The sequence below is a fragment of the Oncorhynchus mykiss genome, chromosome 4 (genome assembly GCF_057628025.1).
Source record: "Oncorhynchus mykiss isolate SJ-2025 chromosome 4, ASM5762802v1, whole genome shotgun sequence".
In the NCBI taxonomy this organism is placed as follows: Eukaryota; Metazoa; Chordata; class Actinopteri; order Salmoniformes; family Salmonidae; genus Oncorhynchus; species Oncorhynchus mykiss.
In genome coordinates, this window is record NC_143025.1 from 46,528,730 (window position 1) to 46,545,827 (window position 17,098).

Sequence of the window (17,098 nt, forward strand, 5' to 3'; positions counted from 1 at the left end):
ACCAGCCCATGATTTAGTCAGACTCAAATCATGAGTAATTATCTTAGAAAGTAATTGTGGATTGACAATTAGACTATAGTTGCTAATTTACTGTCAAAATAGGACCAGAATTTCCAGATATATATTTTTTGAATGAAGATTAATTACATACATCTTTATATGGATCTAATATCATAGGCTAATTAATTTGGGGAAGAGGATGTGGAAAACTCAAAACACATTAACTAGATCGTTAACTGTAACTTCACTGAACAAAAGTATAAATGCAACATGCAACAATTTCAAAGATTTTACTGAGTTACAGTTCATATAAGGAAATCAGTCAATTGAAATAATTGCGTTAGGCCATAATCTATGGATTTCACATGACTGGGAATATAGATATGCATCTGTTGGTCACAGATACCTTTTAAAAAATGTAGAGGCATGTAACAGAAAACCAGTCCGTATCTGGTGTGACCACCATTTGCCTCATGCAGCGCGACACATCTCCTTCACATAGAGTTGATCAGGCTCTTGATTGTGACCTGTGAAATGTTGTCCCACTGGCTGTGTGAAGTTGCTGAATATTGGCGGGAACTGGAACACGCTGTCGTACACGTTGATCCAGAGCATCCCAAACGTGCTCAATGGGGCTGTTCATTTTCATGCTGAAACATGAGGTGATGGCGTCATGGTATCTCTGTGCATTCAAATTGCCATCGATAAAATGCATTTGTGTTTGTTGTCCGTAGCTTATGCCTGCCCATACCATAGCCCCACTGCCACAATGGGGCACTCTGTTCACAAAGTTGACATCAGCAAACGGCTTGCCCACACAACATCATGAATATGCCCGGTACAGTTGAAACTGGAATTAATCGGTGAAGAGCACACTTCTCCAGCGTGCTAGTGGCCATCAAAGGTGAGCATTTGCCCACAAGTAGTCCATTAAGACGCAGAACTCCAGTCAGGTCAAGACCCTGGTGAGGACGATGGGCACACGATGAGCACACAGATGGGCTTCCCTTGAACGGTTTCCTAAAAGTTTGTATCTTTGGTTGTGCAAACCCAGATTCATCAGCTGTCTGGGTGGCTGGTCTCAAATGATCCCGCATGTGAAGAAGCCGGATGTGGAGGTCCTGGGCTGGTGCAGTTACACATGGTCTTTAGTTGTGAGGCCAGTTGGACGTACTGCCAAATTCTGTAAAAAACTGCACATTTTAAAGTGGCCTTTTATTGTCCCCAGCACAAGGTGCACTTGTATCTTGGCAAAGGAGCAATGCTCACTAACAAGGATGTAAACAAAATTCTAGAGGAATAAGCTTTTTGTGCGTATGGAACATTATTTTATTTCAGCTCATGAAACATGGGGCCAATACTTTACACTGTTTGTTAATATTTCTTTGCCACCTGCTAGTAGCCATGTGCATCAGTAAGTGTAATGTCCTAAAAAAATCTCTCTCCATTGAATACAGGCGGTTGATGTTAACAACCCTCTATCGAAATATTCCAAAAAGTATTACAATAATGAGACATATCCTCCAATCCAAAGAAAGGATAGGCGGGAGCTAGACTGGCCGCCATGCTGCTTTGTGGAAAACGATTCCCATTGTTAAGGTGGAAAGACATGTATCTTGTCAGTACATCCATAATTTGCAGTCAAAACTTGATCACATGATTTTTGTAAAGATCATGCAGTCGACATGTACTAAGTGGCCACGACCATGGTGGTGGCAGCATCATGCTGTGGGGATGTTTTTCAGCTGCAGTGTCTAAGCAGTCCAAGAAGCTGGATATCATTATATCTGCAGCCGAGAAGTTTTTGGGGTTCCAAGACTTTACGGCAGAAGCACTGCAAGGACTATTGTCTCTAGGAAATGTCCCACCCTCACAGGAGTCTTCGGAACCTGATTGGAATTATTATTTTTGTTTTTTTTTACAGAAAAGCACATTGATTTTGTTTATTTAATTTATTTTTTGATAGTTTGTATGATATTGATACATTTTTTACCCATATTTTTTGGTCTTCATTTTTGGGATCATTATTATCCACCTGCACAGTAGGTGGTGAAATACAATTGTTGTGAACACCATTATATCATAGAAGAAGAAGAAAGTAGTCCCTCCCATCAAAGGAGTCATCTCAGGGGTGATGACTGATGTTCAGGTTGAATACCTGAAGAGAATTCCTGGTGTGGTTGGTGCCGTCGTCTGACCCGTTAGGTAATTGGGGAAAAAGAAGAGTCTGTAGGTCCTTTTGTTTTTTGACAAATAGCAAATACCTACGCATGTGAAGCTTGGATATAAAAGGTATACTGTAAGAGCTTTCGTCCCCAAAACACTGCAGTGTAAGAATTTAAAGGATTTGGCCATGTTTCAAGTGTGCACAGATGGACAGAGTATATTTGAACGGTGTGTAGAAGGATGACGGTGTTGCAATTGTGGTGGGAATCAGGATCCCGAGATCCTGGAGTGCACTGTAAGGGTGAAGGAGACCGAGGTGGCAAAAGTTAGAGCAGTCAATCGAATCTCCTATGCGGACCAGATTAAAATAATTGAGAAAACAAGTGATAAACTGTACGGCACAAGTCTCAAAGAAGTCTAAGAAACTGGACATTTTTGTGGCTGCAGCAAAAACGTTTTTGCGCAGGAAGACCCGCCCTCCCAGGTTCCCCTTGAGCCTGTGTAGTGATCAGATGTGTTTTATTTATTTTTAACTGAAAAGTTGTTTGATTTAGTTTAGTTTATTTATTTATTTATTTATTGGTCATTTTGTAGTTTTTTTGCAGGGTATTTAGTTCCATTTTTGGTAATCCTGTTTCCATCCCGCATAGTAGTTGGCGGGATACACATTACATTGTGCGATCGCCAATATACCATAGACGAAGTAGAACAGGCGTTGTGCTGAAAATCTCACCCCTGCTAGAATTCTCCTTCCCTTCGCGTTCTTCATTGCTGCGACTTGCTTGCCAGTTGAAATTTCTGCTCTTCACTCAGTTTTCGGTTTGGGTATTTGTTTCAAGTGTATGTGGCGGTTCTAGCTTGTATAGCGCTAAATCCGCTACTGTTTTGTATTAGTCTATAAATAAATCTATTTGCCAAAATGTGTCATCTCTCCCATGTCTTATTCGACTAGTATATTTGAAAGTGTAATGATAATAATTCAGCCATAGTTGTTCTGAAATGTTTATTGCTTGCCAACGATTTACTCCCTCTGTTTAATATAACACACATACATGTTGTTCTATAGAAAGTATTTGACTAGCCACAAAATTAAGGAAATTACAAGGTGGGGAGAATTCTGGCAAGGGGGAGATTTTCAGTCACAACACCGGTCGGTGGAACGAAGATGGCCGCTGAAAGCGAGTGAGTTTGTTGATGAGAGCGTGTAGGTAGAGAAAATGTGTCAACTATTTATATAATACGTTAATTCATATTCAATACCATTTACTTAAATGTATATTCAAATGATATGTACGTTGTAGATTGTGGTTAGCTAGCCATGGGTCGCTAGCTTGCTAGTTTACTAACGTTAGCTACACCCAAGTTAACCAACAACACGGCTGAGTGCAGGGGATGATGCAGCCAGGCATCATCTTGCAAGCAAACTGTTTTTCAACATTGTAATTTACTAAATATATTACATACAGTGGTAGTTAGCTGACATACATTTAGGAAAATACATTAAGCTTTTATCTGATTGAACCAGAATCTGTCTTTAAAGGAGACGTTGAACGTGGCAGGAGAATTTCCATGTTCAACGTCTCCTGTAAAACCAGATTATGGTTCAGTGCTTGGTCGTTCCATGTCATTTCAGCAAGTCATGACACCAACCATCTCAGATTGTTCTGAAATAATTTCCGTAGTTAGAAACCTATAACATTAGCATTCTTGACACATTATTTTGATTAAATGTAATTTGATCTCTGATAAATTAATAAGCTAACTGATTACACCCAAATTGGCCATGTAAATGTATAGAATTCATAATACCCAATAAATGTAGTACCTAATGTAACAGTATAACTTTAGTCGGTCCCCTCGCCGGGCTCGAACCAGGGACCCTATGCACACATCAACAACTGACACCCACGAAGAAGCGTTACCCATCGTTCCACAAAAGCAGCAGCTCTCGCAGTGCAATGGGAACCACTACTTCAAGGGCTCAAAGTGAGTGATGTCACCGATTAAAAAGCTATTAGCCGCACCACCGCTAACCAGCTAGCCATTTCACATCGGTTACACTAACATCCGATTTTGACCAAACTTTTTTTCTAACATCGAGTAAGGCATGAAGAATACAAGGAAATGGTCAAATGCCAGCCATGGACCCCTCAGCACCAAACCCACCACAACAAGGAGTGTGACAAGTAGTATGGAGCTGCCCACCCAATTTTACCTACCTCATCCCCATACTGTTTATATTTATTTACTTTTCTGCTCTTTTGCACACCAATATCTCTACCTGTACATGACCATCTGATAATTTATCACTCCAGTGTTAATCTGCAAAATTGTAATTATTCGCCTACCTCCTCATGCCTTTTGCACACAATGTATATAGACTCTCTTTTTTTTCTACTGTGTTATTGACTTGTTAATTGTTTACTCCATGTGTAACTCTGTGTTGTCTGTTCACACTGCTATGCTTTATCTTGGCCAGGCCGCAGTTGCAAATGAGAACTTGTTCTCAACTAGCCTACCTGGTTAAATAAAGGTGAAATAAAAAATATATTGTTTCTTTGTCTTATGTAATGGATTCTCTTTTTTTTCCCCTGTTCAGAGAAAATAGTCATTGAAGTTGTTAGGTTTATATCCTATCCTACATTCTGAAATTACAAGGTTCTGACCACTAGACGGTGTTGTTCCTGCTAGGAGGTGATCAAAAAAGAACAGCCCCTCAATATTAAAGGGATAGTTAACCAAAATCACAATTTGTTTCCTTACCCTGTAAGTGGTTTATGGACAAGATATGTCAGCAACCCATGCTTTTGGTTTTGTTTACCTGGCCACTGTTTCAAATGCTAACGTTTTAGCATGTGTGACACAAATCCAATGCAAGTCAATGGTACAGTGCCTAATAGAAAGTCTACACCCCCTTTGATTTCTTCATATTTTATTTTGTTACAAAGTAGAATTAAAATGGTTTAATTGTCATACTCTGTCAAAGCAGAAGAAAAATAATAATATATTTTTTAAAGATAAAACTTGCGGCAGGTAGCCTAGTGGTTAGAGCGTTGGGCCAGTAACCGAAAAGTTGCTGTATCGAATCCCTGAACTGACAAGGTAAAAATCAGTTGTTCTACCCACTGTTCCCCGGTAGGCCTTCATTGTAAATAAGAATTTGTTCTTAACTGACTTGCCTAGTTAAATAAAGGTTACATTTTTAAAATGTACTTTTTTTTTACCTTGATTAGATAGGTATTCACCACCATGGTGAATGAGTCAATGCAACATTTACAGCTGTGAGTCTTCCTAGGTTAGTCTCATAAGAGCTTTGCACACCTCTATTGTGCAATATTTGCCTGTTATTCTTTTCAAAATGGTTCATGCTCTGTCAAGGTGTTGGATCATGGCTTGACAACAATTTTCAAGTATTGCCATAGATTTTCAAGCAACTACTGAATAAGTCAAAACTGTAACTTGTCCATTCAGGACAATTCATTAATTTGGCTTTGTGTGTAGGGTGTTGTCCCGCTGAAAGGTGAATTCCTGTCCTAGTGTCTGGCGTTAAAGCAGACTGAATCATGTTTACCTCTATGATTTTGCCTTTGCTTAGCTCCATTTCTTTTCATCCTGAAAAACTCACCAGTCTCTGCTGATGTTAAGCATACCCTTACCATGATGCAGCCACCACCATGCTTGAAAATAAGGAGGCAGTTACTCAGTGATGTTGTGTTGGATTTGCCCCAAACATAAGGCTTTGCATTTAGGCAAAAATATTATTTTACACTATTACTTTATTGCATGTTTTGGAATATTCTTTGTATTTTTATTATTTTCACAGTCATTTAGTTTATTATTGTGTAGTCTAGGGCTGACCTCATTTAGTCAACTGGTTGATAGGCTGTTGGTCAACCAATATTTCATTAGGTGAGCGCTAGCAATGTTAACCAGTATATTGGTGTTGAGAACAATGCGGCGGAGGCAACAGAGTTGGGAGATTAGAAAACAGACTTTGCCTCAATTGTCTAAGTCTAACTAGGTATTTTGTCTTTATTTTTTTACAAGGCGGTCAGGGAAGAACAAATGTTTATTTACAATGATGGCCTACACCGGCCAAACCCGGATGATGCTGGGCCAATTGTGCGTCGTAGCGCCTTAGATCGCTGCGCCACTCGGGAGCCCAATAATCAATAGCCTAACTATAAAATGTGCCTGGCTTTATAAATCAATCATATATCTACATAAATATGACATATTACATCTGTTGCCTGTTTGAGTGTTTGGATGATAGCCTACTGATTCCATGAGCACCAAGTCTCACTCAACAATTTCACAAATGTGGCTGTTTTAATTTTTTGCTACGCTGTAATAAAGGCTTTACACTTTTTTTTTTTTCATTAGACCAGCCTCTGGTATTATTTGTAATTTATTTAGTGTTTACACCGTTCCAAATTGTCAGAAATTATTTAGAATAATAACCCTCCTTTTTCCTTAATCTCGTTATTGTTATTGTCATCATAATAATGAATGTCATTATCATTAGTAGGCTTAGTATAGCCTTGTATATAACCACCATCGAGCTGTAGGCCTAAAAGCGCATCCTGTTTAGTCTTCATAACGTAACTTACTTAGGCCTATATTTCAATACTTATCTAGGCTACTGTATCAATCAGTCATTTATTTGTTCATGCCATCAGACAACATACGAGTCATTCATGGTCATTCTGGTCACCCCCAAAGCCAATTCCTCCTTTGGTCGTCTTTCCTTCCAGTTCTCTGCTGCCAATGACTGGAACGAATTGCAAAAATCTCTGAAGCTGGAGACTCACATCTCCCTCACTAGCTTTAAGCACCAGCTGTCAGAGCAGTTTACAGATCACTGCACCTGTACTTAGCCTATCTGTAAACAGCCCATCTATCTACCTACCTCAACCCCATACTGGTATTTATTTATTTTGCTCCTTTGCACCCCAGTATCTCTACCTGCACATTCATCTTCTGCCGATCTACCGCTGATCTACCATTCCAGTGTTTAATTGCTATATTGTAATTACTTCGCCACCATGGCCTGTTTATTTCCTTAACTTACCTCATTTGCACCCACTGTATATAGACTTTTTGTTTTCTTTTGTTCTACTGTATTATTGACTGTATGTTTTGTTTATTCCATGTGTAACTCTGTGTCGTTGTATCTGTCGAACTGCTTTGCTTTATCTTGGCCAAGTCGCAATTGTAAATGAGAACTTGTTCTCAACTTGCCTACCTGGTTAAATAAAGGTAAAATAAAATACATTTAAAAAAATGTCTGAAACACATGCTTCTAGCAAGGGCAATTTTGGGGCTTCACCATGTTTCATTGAAATGTACAGCTGTGTGTCATCCGCATAGCAGTGAAAGTTAACATTATGTTTTCGAATGACATCCCCAAGAGGTAAAATATATAGTGAAAACAATAGTGGTCCTAAAACGGAACCTTGAGTACACAAGTCTGGTTCATCCTTTGGAGCAATTTCCAAATGCCTGAAGGTACCACGTTCATCTGTACAAACAATAGCACAATAGCACAAGTATGAACACCATGAGACCATGTAGCCGTCATACCACTCAGGAAGGAGACGCGTTCTGTCTCCTAGAGATGAACGTACTTTGGTCTGAAAAGTGCAAATCAATCCCAGAACAACAGCAAAGGACCTTGTGAGTATGCTGGAGGAAACAGATACAAAAGTATTTAGATCCTCAGTAAAACGAGTCCTATATCGACATAACCTGAAAGGCCACTCAGCAAGGAAAAAGCCACTGCTCCAAAACCGCCATAAAAAATCCAGACTACAGTTTGCAACTGCACATGGGGACAAAGATCATACTTTTTGGAGAAATGTCCTCTGGTCTGATGAAACAAAAATAGAACTGTTTGGCCATAATGACCATCGTTATGTTTGGAGGAAAAAGGGGGAGGCTTGTAAGCCGAAGAACACCATCACACCTGTGAAGCACGTGGGTGGTAGCATCATGCTGTGGCGGTGCTTTGCTGCAGGAGGTACTGGTGCACTTCACAAAATAGATGGCATCATGAGGAACGAAAATGATGTGGATATATTGAAGCAACATCTCAAGACATCAGTCAGGAAGTTAAAGCTGGGTTGCAAATGGGTCTTCCAAATGGACATTGACCCTGAGCATACTTCCAAAGTTGTGGCAAAATGGCTTAAGGACAACAAGAGTCAAGTTATTGAAGTAGCCATCACAAAGCCCTGACCTCAATCCTATAGAACATTTGTGGGCAGAACTGAAAAAGCGTGTACGAGCAAGGAGGCCTACAAACCTGACTCAGTTACACCAGCTCTGTCAGGAGGAATGGGCCAAAATTCACTTAACTTACTGTTGGAAGCTTGTGGAAGGCTACCCGAAACATTTGACCCAAGGTAAACAATTTAAAAGGCAATGCTACCAAATACTAATTGAGTGTATTTAAAAAAGTCCTTAAACTTCTGACCCACTGGGAATGTGATGAATGAAATAAAAGCTGAAATAAATGATTCTCTATACTATTATTCTGACATTTCACATTCTTACAGTAAAGTGGTGATCCTAACTGACCTAAAACAGGGAATTTTTACAAGGATTAAATGTCAGGAATTGTGAAAAACCGAGTTTAAATGCATTTGGCTAAGGTGTATGTATACTTCCGACTTCAACTGTAGGTCTAAAATGCACGCAGTGCTTGCTCCATACATAATTTATCTTCATCTCCAGTATTTTCCATAACTAGTCAAATTTATTCCGCACATCTGACTTCCTCTTTACCGCCTGTGCAACCAATCATAAACATTCCACCATTTTGAGTTTATTTGTCATGCACTCTTTCCACCAATTTTGCTGTCACGTGTTACGGTGTTCAGAGTTTGTTATAACCAATTTAATGATGTGATTATGATATGCTATAGATCAGGCCCTATTGTCACCTGTATGCGACACTTACATGTCACGTAAAGAGAGAAAGGTTTGAGGGAATATGGAATGTTTTTCCTAAACAGATGAGGGATTTTGTTAACAACTTTTCAGTCAGAAATGGCTGTAATTATGTTGCAGCTTCGGCAACACGGACAGTGTGGTGGTCGCTGCAGCAGGGAGGAGGGGGAGATAACAGGTGCTAGGCACAGTCACTCGCTGTCTTTCTTTTTAACACACCGCAGCAAGTCTGAGCCTGGCGGCACAATCAAATCAATTGCGGTCGGACTCCCTCTAGTCATTTGTGTGTCTTAATTATTTAATCAAAATGTTTGCTTAAAGCATCAGACAAGCTCAGTGAATATAGTTTATTTGAATAAAACACATAGGATGTGTCTATATATGGAAAAATACACATTTTAAACATTTTGACCAATCAATTGGTCGAAAGAACAGGTGACTCTTGATCAACCAATATTTGTTTTTGTCGGGGACAGCCCTAGTGGAGTCACTACAATGTTGTTGATCCATTTTCAGTTTTCTCCCATCACGACCATTGAACTCTGTTAGCTGTTTTAAAATCACCAATGGCTTCATGGTGACATCCCTAAGCAGTTTCCTTCCTGACCTGCAGCTCAGTTCAGAAGTACGACAGCATCTTTGTGTCTGGGTGGTTTAATACATCATCCACAACAATTGATTTGTAATAATGACAATTACAACAATACTGAATGAACACTTATTTTAACTTAATATAATACATCAATAAAATCAATTTAGCCTCAAATAAATAATGAAACATGTTCAATTTGGTTTCAATAATGCAAAAACAAAGTGTTGGAGAAGAAAGTAAAAGCGTGCCATGTAAGAAAGCTAACGTTTAAGTTCCTTGCTCAGAACATGAGAACATATGAAAGCTGGTGGTTCCTTTTAACATGAGTCTTCAATATTCCCAGGTAAGAAGTTTTAGGTTGTAGTTATTATAGGAATTATAGGACTATTTCTCTCTATACCATTTGTATTTCATATACCTTTGACTATTGGATGTTCTTATAGGCACTTTAGTATTGCCAGTGTAACAGTATAGCTTCCGTACCTCTCCTCGCTCCTACCTGGGCTCGAACCAGGAACACAACGACAACAGCCACCCTCGAAGCAGCGTTACCCATGCAGAGCAAGGGGAACAACTACTCCAAGTCTCAGAGCGAGTGACATTTGAAACGCTATTTGCGCGCACCCCGCTAACTAGCTAGCCATTTCACATCACATCGTTACACCAGCCTAATCTCGGGAGTTGATAGGCTTGAAGTCATAAACAGCAGAGCTGCTGGCAAAACGCACAAAAGTGCTGTTTGAATGAATGCTTATGAGCCTGCTGGTGCCTACCATCGCTCAGTCAGACTGCTCTATCAAATCATAGACTTAATTATAACATAATAACACACAGAAATGCAAGCCTTAGGTTATTAATATGGTCGAATCCGAAAACGATAATCTCGAAAACAAGACGTTTTTTCTTTCAGTAAAATACGGAACCGTTCCGTATTTTATCTAACGGGTGGCATCCATCAGTCTAAATATTCCTGTTACATTGCACAACCTTCAATGTTATGTCATAATTACGTAAAATTCTGGCAAATTAGTTCGCAATGAGCCAGGCGGCACAAACTGTTGCATATACCCTGACTCTGCGTGCAATGAACGCAAGAGAAGTGACACAATTTCACATGGTTAATATTGCCTGCTAACCTGGATTTCTTTTAGCTAAACATGCAGGTTTAAAAATATATACTTCTGTGTATTGATTTTAAGAAAGGCATTGGTGTTTATGGTTAGGTATACGTTGGAGCAACGACAGTCCTTTTTCGCGAATGCACACTGCATCGATTATATGCAACGCAGGACACGCTAGATAAACTAGTAATATCATCAACCATGTGTAGTTATAACTAGTGATTATGATTGATTAAGTTTAATGCTAGCTAGCAACTTACTTTGGCTTCTTACTGCATTCGCGTAACAGGCGGGCTCCTCGTGAGGCAGGTGGTTAGAGCGTTGGACTAGTTAAGCGTAAGGTTGCAAGATTGAATCCCTGAGCTGACGAGGTAAAAATCTGTCGTTCTGCCCCTGAACAAGGCAGTTAACCCACCGTTCCTAGGCCGTCATTGAAAATAAGAATGTGTTCTTAACTGACTTGCCTAGTTAAATAAAATAAATTTAAAATCTGCAAAATTGGCATCCAAAATTACCGATTTCCGATTGTTATGAAAACAACTTGAAATCGGCCCTAATTAATCGGCCATTCCGATTAATCGGTTTACTTCTAGTATGTATGTATGGGGGACAGAGGAAGGGGTAGTTAATCAAAAATCATGTCAACCCCTATTATTTCACACACAGTGAGTCCATATAACTTATGTGATTTGTTAAGAAAAATTTTACTTCTGAACTAATTTTGGCTTGTATGAACAAATTGGGTGAATACTTATGCAACAACTATTTGAGTTATTGGCTTTTTATTAATTTGTAGAATTGTCTTTTCACTTTGACTTTATGGAGTAGAGCAATGACAAAGATTTATTGTAACTATTTCAATCCCACTTTAAGGCAACCAAATGTGAAAAAAGTTCAAGGGGTGTAGGCTTTCTATAGGCACTGTATCTATATTGTCATTGTCGCACTTCATATCCAAATCATCTATAAGTAACATCATTGAGCAATATATTTTTAGATACTTAAGGATGACTTGGACATGAAGCATGGAAATGCAAATCAAGGTACCATTGACTTGCATTGGATGCAAAAAAAAATTGTGGACAACAAAACCAAAGCATATGGGGGTTCTTAAAAACCCCCACCTGGAACCGCACCATCTAGTGGTCAGAACCTGGTAATATCAGGATGTAGGACGGGACAAAAGCCAAACAACTTTAATTACTAATTTCTCTGAATATGGGTTTGAAAACCATCACCAAATTCACTGGGAATACATTACACAGGATGAAGAACCGCAGCTTTTCAGACTTAGAGAACTAATACTATATGCTCGTTGTTGGGGTGGGATTGGCAGGGGGGAGGGAGGTGGTATGTGGGTGGCTTTTGACCACTTCTTTGTATTCCTCATGTCTAACTCATTGTTGGAAAAAAAAGTTGGGTCCAAATCAGGTGCTCGGTACTATATTTATTGAATATTATATGAATCCTATAAATGAAAATAGACAATTTGGGTGCAATCAATTAGTTTAGTTTCACAGAGATCAAATTATATTGAGACAAAATCATTTCTGAATAATCTAAGATGGTGGGTGTCAATCCTTTCTCGCGCTTTTTGAGGTTGAACGACCCTGGCTTGATAGCTGTCATTTATAGCTGGCTTGATAATTTGCCACACATGATTAACTGAGCTATGTAGGCTCTACATTTTACATCTGGTTTAGCTAGCTAGCTAATGATCCTGCTCTGCAGTAAGTTAATAAATTACAGTTTAAGCCATTTCTGCTGTAACATCCAGATTGGTGCATCATTCATTGACATTGGCTACATCTCCTCTCTATGGTGTGCTGTCCGAGATTGAGGTTCTCCAGTCCATCTATCTGGATGAGCTGCAGATTAACAGAAGAGATGATGGGTGAGCCACTCTATTTGATGATAGTGGTGTTCTGGGGCCTTGGGCTAAGACCTCACTTCGATGGTAGCAGGATTTTGCTGACTCATGAATCTATATAAATACCAGCTGTAGCCTGATTGCAGATCTGTTTGTGCTGGTGTGGCATAGCAACAAATGACAAAACAACTTGGTTCACCTTAAGCACATACAGTACAGATCTGTGACCAGACTATAATACTATAGGCACACAAACACCACACACACACACACACACCATTGTATCAGAGGTGCAGTGTGCTAGTTAGCTATGTGTTATGTTGCATCACGAGGATGGGCCAAATAGAGGAATATTGCAGGTCTGTTGCATCATACTCAGCTGATTGTTGCGTTCCCTCTGTATTCAACATCCTGTCCTGCCAACTGCTCTTTGAAGAGGACTATCAGCCTTCACACTTAAACAGACATCTCTTTCTGCTCTCTTTTCTATCCCTGGGTGTTTTACTATAGCACATGACTGATTAGCCTCCCCCGGACAATAGATAAGACTAGATGAATAGCTGATAGACTTCAGGCTTTGAAGTGTGTGCGTGTGTTTAATAGAAATTCTCTGTTGCTCTCTCTTATAGGGTATAGAAAGAAGGTGAGTCTGGTTCTATATCCCTCCACGGGTGAAGATTCCCTCTCTCAGTTTGTGCGACTCACCCTGACTTTGACTCTCGACTTGCAGGTATGCTCATATTCCCTTCTTCCTTGTCCTTTGCAATCCCCCAAATATATTCCCCATCCCCTGGTTTAGGGCATGTACAGTGCCTTGCGAAAGTATTCGGCCCCCTTGAACTTTGCGACCTTTTGCCACATTTCAGGCTTCAAACATAAAGATATAAAACTGTATTTTTTTGTGAATAATCAACAACAAGTGGGACACAATCATGAAGTGGAACGACATTTATTGGATATTTCAAACTTTTTTAACAAATCAAAAACTGAAAAATTGGTCGTGCAAAATTATTCAGCCCCCTTAAGTTAATACTTTGTAGCGCCACCTTTTGCTGCGATTACAGCTGTCAGTCACTTGGGGTATGTCTCTATCAGTTTTTCACATCGAGAGACTGAAATGTTTTCCCATTCCTCCTTGCAAAACAGCTCGAGCTCAGTGAGGTTGGATGGAGAGCATTTGTGAACAGCAGTTTTCAGTTCTTTCCACAGATTCTCGATTGGATTCAGGTCTGGACTTTGACTTGGCCATTCTAACACCTGGATATGTTTATTTTTGAACCATTCCATTGTAGATTTTGCTTTATGTTTTGGATCATTGTCTTGTTGGAAGACAAATCTCCGTCCCAGTCTCAGGTCTTTTGCAGACTCCATCAGGTTTTCTTCCAGAATGGTCCTGTATTTGGCTCCATCCATCTTCCCATCAATTTTAACCATCTTCCCTGTCCCTGCTGAAGAAAAGCAGGCCCAAACCATGATGCTGCCACCACCATGTTTGACAGTGGGGATGGTGTGTTCAGCTGTGTTGCTTTTACGCCAAACATAACGTTTTGCATTGTTGCCAAAAAGTTCAATTTTGGTTTCATCTGACCAGAGCACCTTCTTCCACATGTTTGGTGTGTCTCCCAGGTGGCTTGTGGCAAACTTTAAACAACACTTTTTATGGATATCTTTAAGAAATGGCTTTCTTCTTGCCACTCTTCCATAAAGGCCAGATTTGTGCAATATACGACTGATTGTTGTCCTATGGACAGAGTCTCCCACCTCAGCTGTAGATCTCTGCAGTTCATCCAGAGTGATCATGGGCCTCTTGGCTGCATCTCTGATCAGTCTTCTCCTTGTATGAGCTGAAAGTTTAGAGGGACGGCCAGGTCTTGGTAGATTTGCAGTGGTCTGATACTCCTTCCATTTCAATATTATCGCTTGCACAGTGCTCCTTGGGATGTTTAAAGCTTGGGAAATTTTTTTGTATCCAAATCCGGCTTTAAACTTCTTCACAACAGTATCTCGGACCTGCCTGGTGTGTTCCTTGTTCTTCATGATGCTCTCTGCGCTTTTAACGGACCTCTGAGACTATCACAGTGCAGGTGCATTTATAAGGAGACTTGATTACACACAGGTGGATTGTATTTATCATCATTAGCCATTTAGGTCAACATTGGATCATTCAGAGATCCTCACTGAACTTCTGGAGAGAGTTTGCTGCACTGAAAGTAAAGGGGCTGAATATTTTTGAAATTTTTCAGTTTTTGATTTGTTAAAAAAGTTTGAAATATCCAATAAATGTTGTTCCACTTCATGATTGTGTCCCACTTGTTGTTGATTCTTCACAAAAAAATAGTTTTATATCTTTATGTTTGAAGCCTGAAATGTGGCAAAAGGTCGCAAAGTTCAAGGGGGCCGAATACTTTCGCAAGGCACTGTATTTAGGTTACTTGTGTAAAAAAAAAAAAAAAAAGATTTGTGTACCCACCTAAATATACTGGCGTTCCCTGCTCCTGGAGAGCTACCTACAGGGTGTGTACACTTTTGTGTATTGGTGCAGGTATGTAACAGAAGTCTGCTTACCCAGTAGCACCGGAGTTGAGGGGTCCCTATGTGAGTTTTGAGACAACCCTCCATGTAGCAACAACACTTCCTGTAATATTGTTTCTGAATCATGTGAAGTTTCAGCTTTCAGAATTTCAGAATCCTGCCCTGTCCCTTTCGTTCTCAGGACATGCCACTTCCAATGTTATACACTGATCTCTCTCTCTTCCTAAGTATCCCTCCTCTCCTCCCTCCATTTCCATCCACAACCCTCGGGGTCTTTCTGATGACAAGCTTTGCAGGTACCTAGAGGAAATCTGTTGTCCTCCATCTTAGGTTCATTGTAGTCTTATCCACTGCTCTGATGAAGGGTTGTTAAAAAAAATGTTGTGTCCCCTGTTGCTTGTATTGCTCCCAGATTTATCTCTCTCTCTAAGTGTGCAGAAATGTCTGCAGAAAGAGGTGGTGTCCTGCCTGGGTTCTGCTGTGTTGTACCAGCTCACTGAGGCCAGTTCTCTTTCTCTCGCTTTATTTCCCACTCTCTCTCTCCGTTTCCCTCATTTTCTCTTTCTCTCACTCCCTCTGTTCTTAGTTGGAGACCACAGTAATTTAAGTACTGTATTTGTGATATTAAAATTAGAACTGTGGCTCGAGGATGCCCTTTGACCTGATTTTATTTTATTTAGAAATGTATAAATAGAGATGAATATCAAGTACCTGACTCAGTCCCTCTTTTCGGTCTCTCTCAGAAAGCCAAAGAGATCCTGACAGAGAGCAATATGTCAATTATTTATTTATTTTAGCTATATTCCTGGATATTTTACAGTGATGATTCACTTTGTGGTCAGTTTGACTGGTGGTTCTTTCTTTATACCTCCCCTGTACAAGCTAACGGTTGTGTGTCCCGTGTGTAGAGAACCTCTGACTTACAACTTTGACCAGCTCCTGTCCAATTCCGCCCCTAGCTTTCCAAAGGTAAAGACACAATTGCACACACTGACAAACACACTGTACTGCTATGTAGCTGTTCTTTTTTCTCTACAGCACTGTAATATATATTTTTTAAATTAAGGGTTTGCAATTTTAACTAAACCCCTTGAGCGACACACAACCCCTTAAATTATAGTGGCTACTATTGCAAATACATCCATGCATTTATGCTGACCTCTACTTCACTCAGCTGGAGGGACTGGTGATAGGGGTGGAGTTTCGTCAGAAGTGGGCTGAGCTCCAGAACCTTTTGGAGCATTAGAAAGCTAAAGGCGGGATTATCGACACAGAGGCAGAGTCTAACCGCTTCCTCATACATATTAATGAGGTAAGGAAGCAAGGAGGGGCTTAGAAAAAAATATTTGCTGAAGTGTCAGTGTGTGAGCACATACTTTCCTGATAATGTATCTTAATTAAACATTAATTGTTTTTCATAGCCGCCTCCTGACTCAGACAATGTCAGCGCTGATGGGAATGCCTCTCCCAGCCGATCACTGCCCTCCCTTCCCCCTGCCTCCACCAAGCAGATCACAGCACCAAAGCTGCAGCACGCTGGCCACTCACGTCGCAGGGGAGGGCTAGGTCATCAGTACTGTCACCAAGTGCCGCAGGGCCACTTCAGGGGTCCCGGGAGGGAGAGGCAGGCCAGAGGCAGGGAGAGAAAGGCCCCACACCCACCCAGGGACACCGGTGAGAGGAACTAAGAACAACTATGTCTGTACCTCAATTTACATTCTCGACACACCTAAAATAAAGCTGTGCACTGTCTGGTACCTAGATTAACCAGTGTGTCCTGCCTTCTTTCCTATTGCTGTTTGAATTGTTGTCCGTGGGCAGTTTAGTTTATGCTGAAGCATTCTTTTTACTGCATAAGATAAAGAA

At 40.2% G+C, this 17,098-nt stretch overlaps 1 pseudogene across 1 annotated transcript; it reads left to right on the plus strand.

Moving 5' to 3' along the window:
- Window positions 1-15,949: 15,949 nt before the first annotated feature.
- On the plus strand, window positions 15,950-16,999 carry LOC110521899 (E3 ubiquitin-protein ligase RNF25-like; annotated as a pseudogene). The gene is made up of 3 exons (XR_016495299.1): window positions 15,950-16,201; window positions 16,407-16,544; window positions 16,654-16,999. The product of XR_016495299.1 is annotated as an E3 ubiquitin-protein ligase RNF25-like (transcript).
- Window positions 17,000-17,098: the final 99 nt, after the last annotated feature.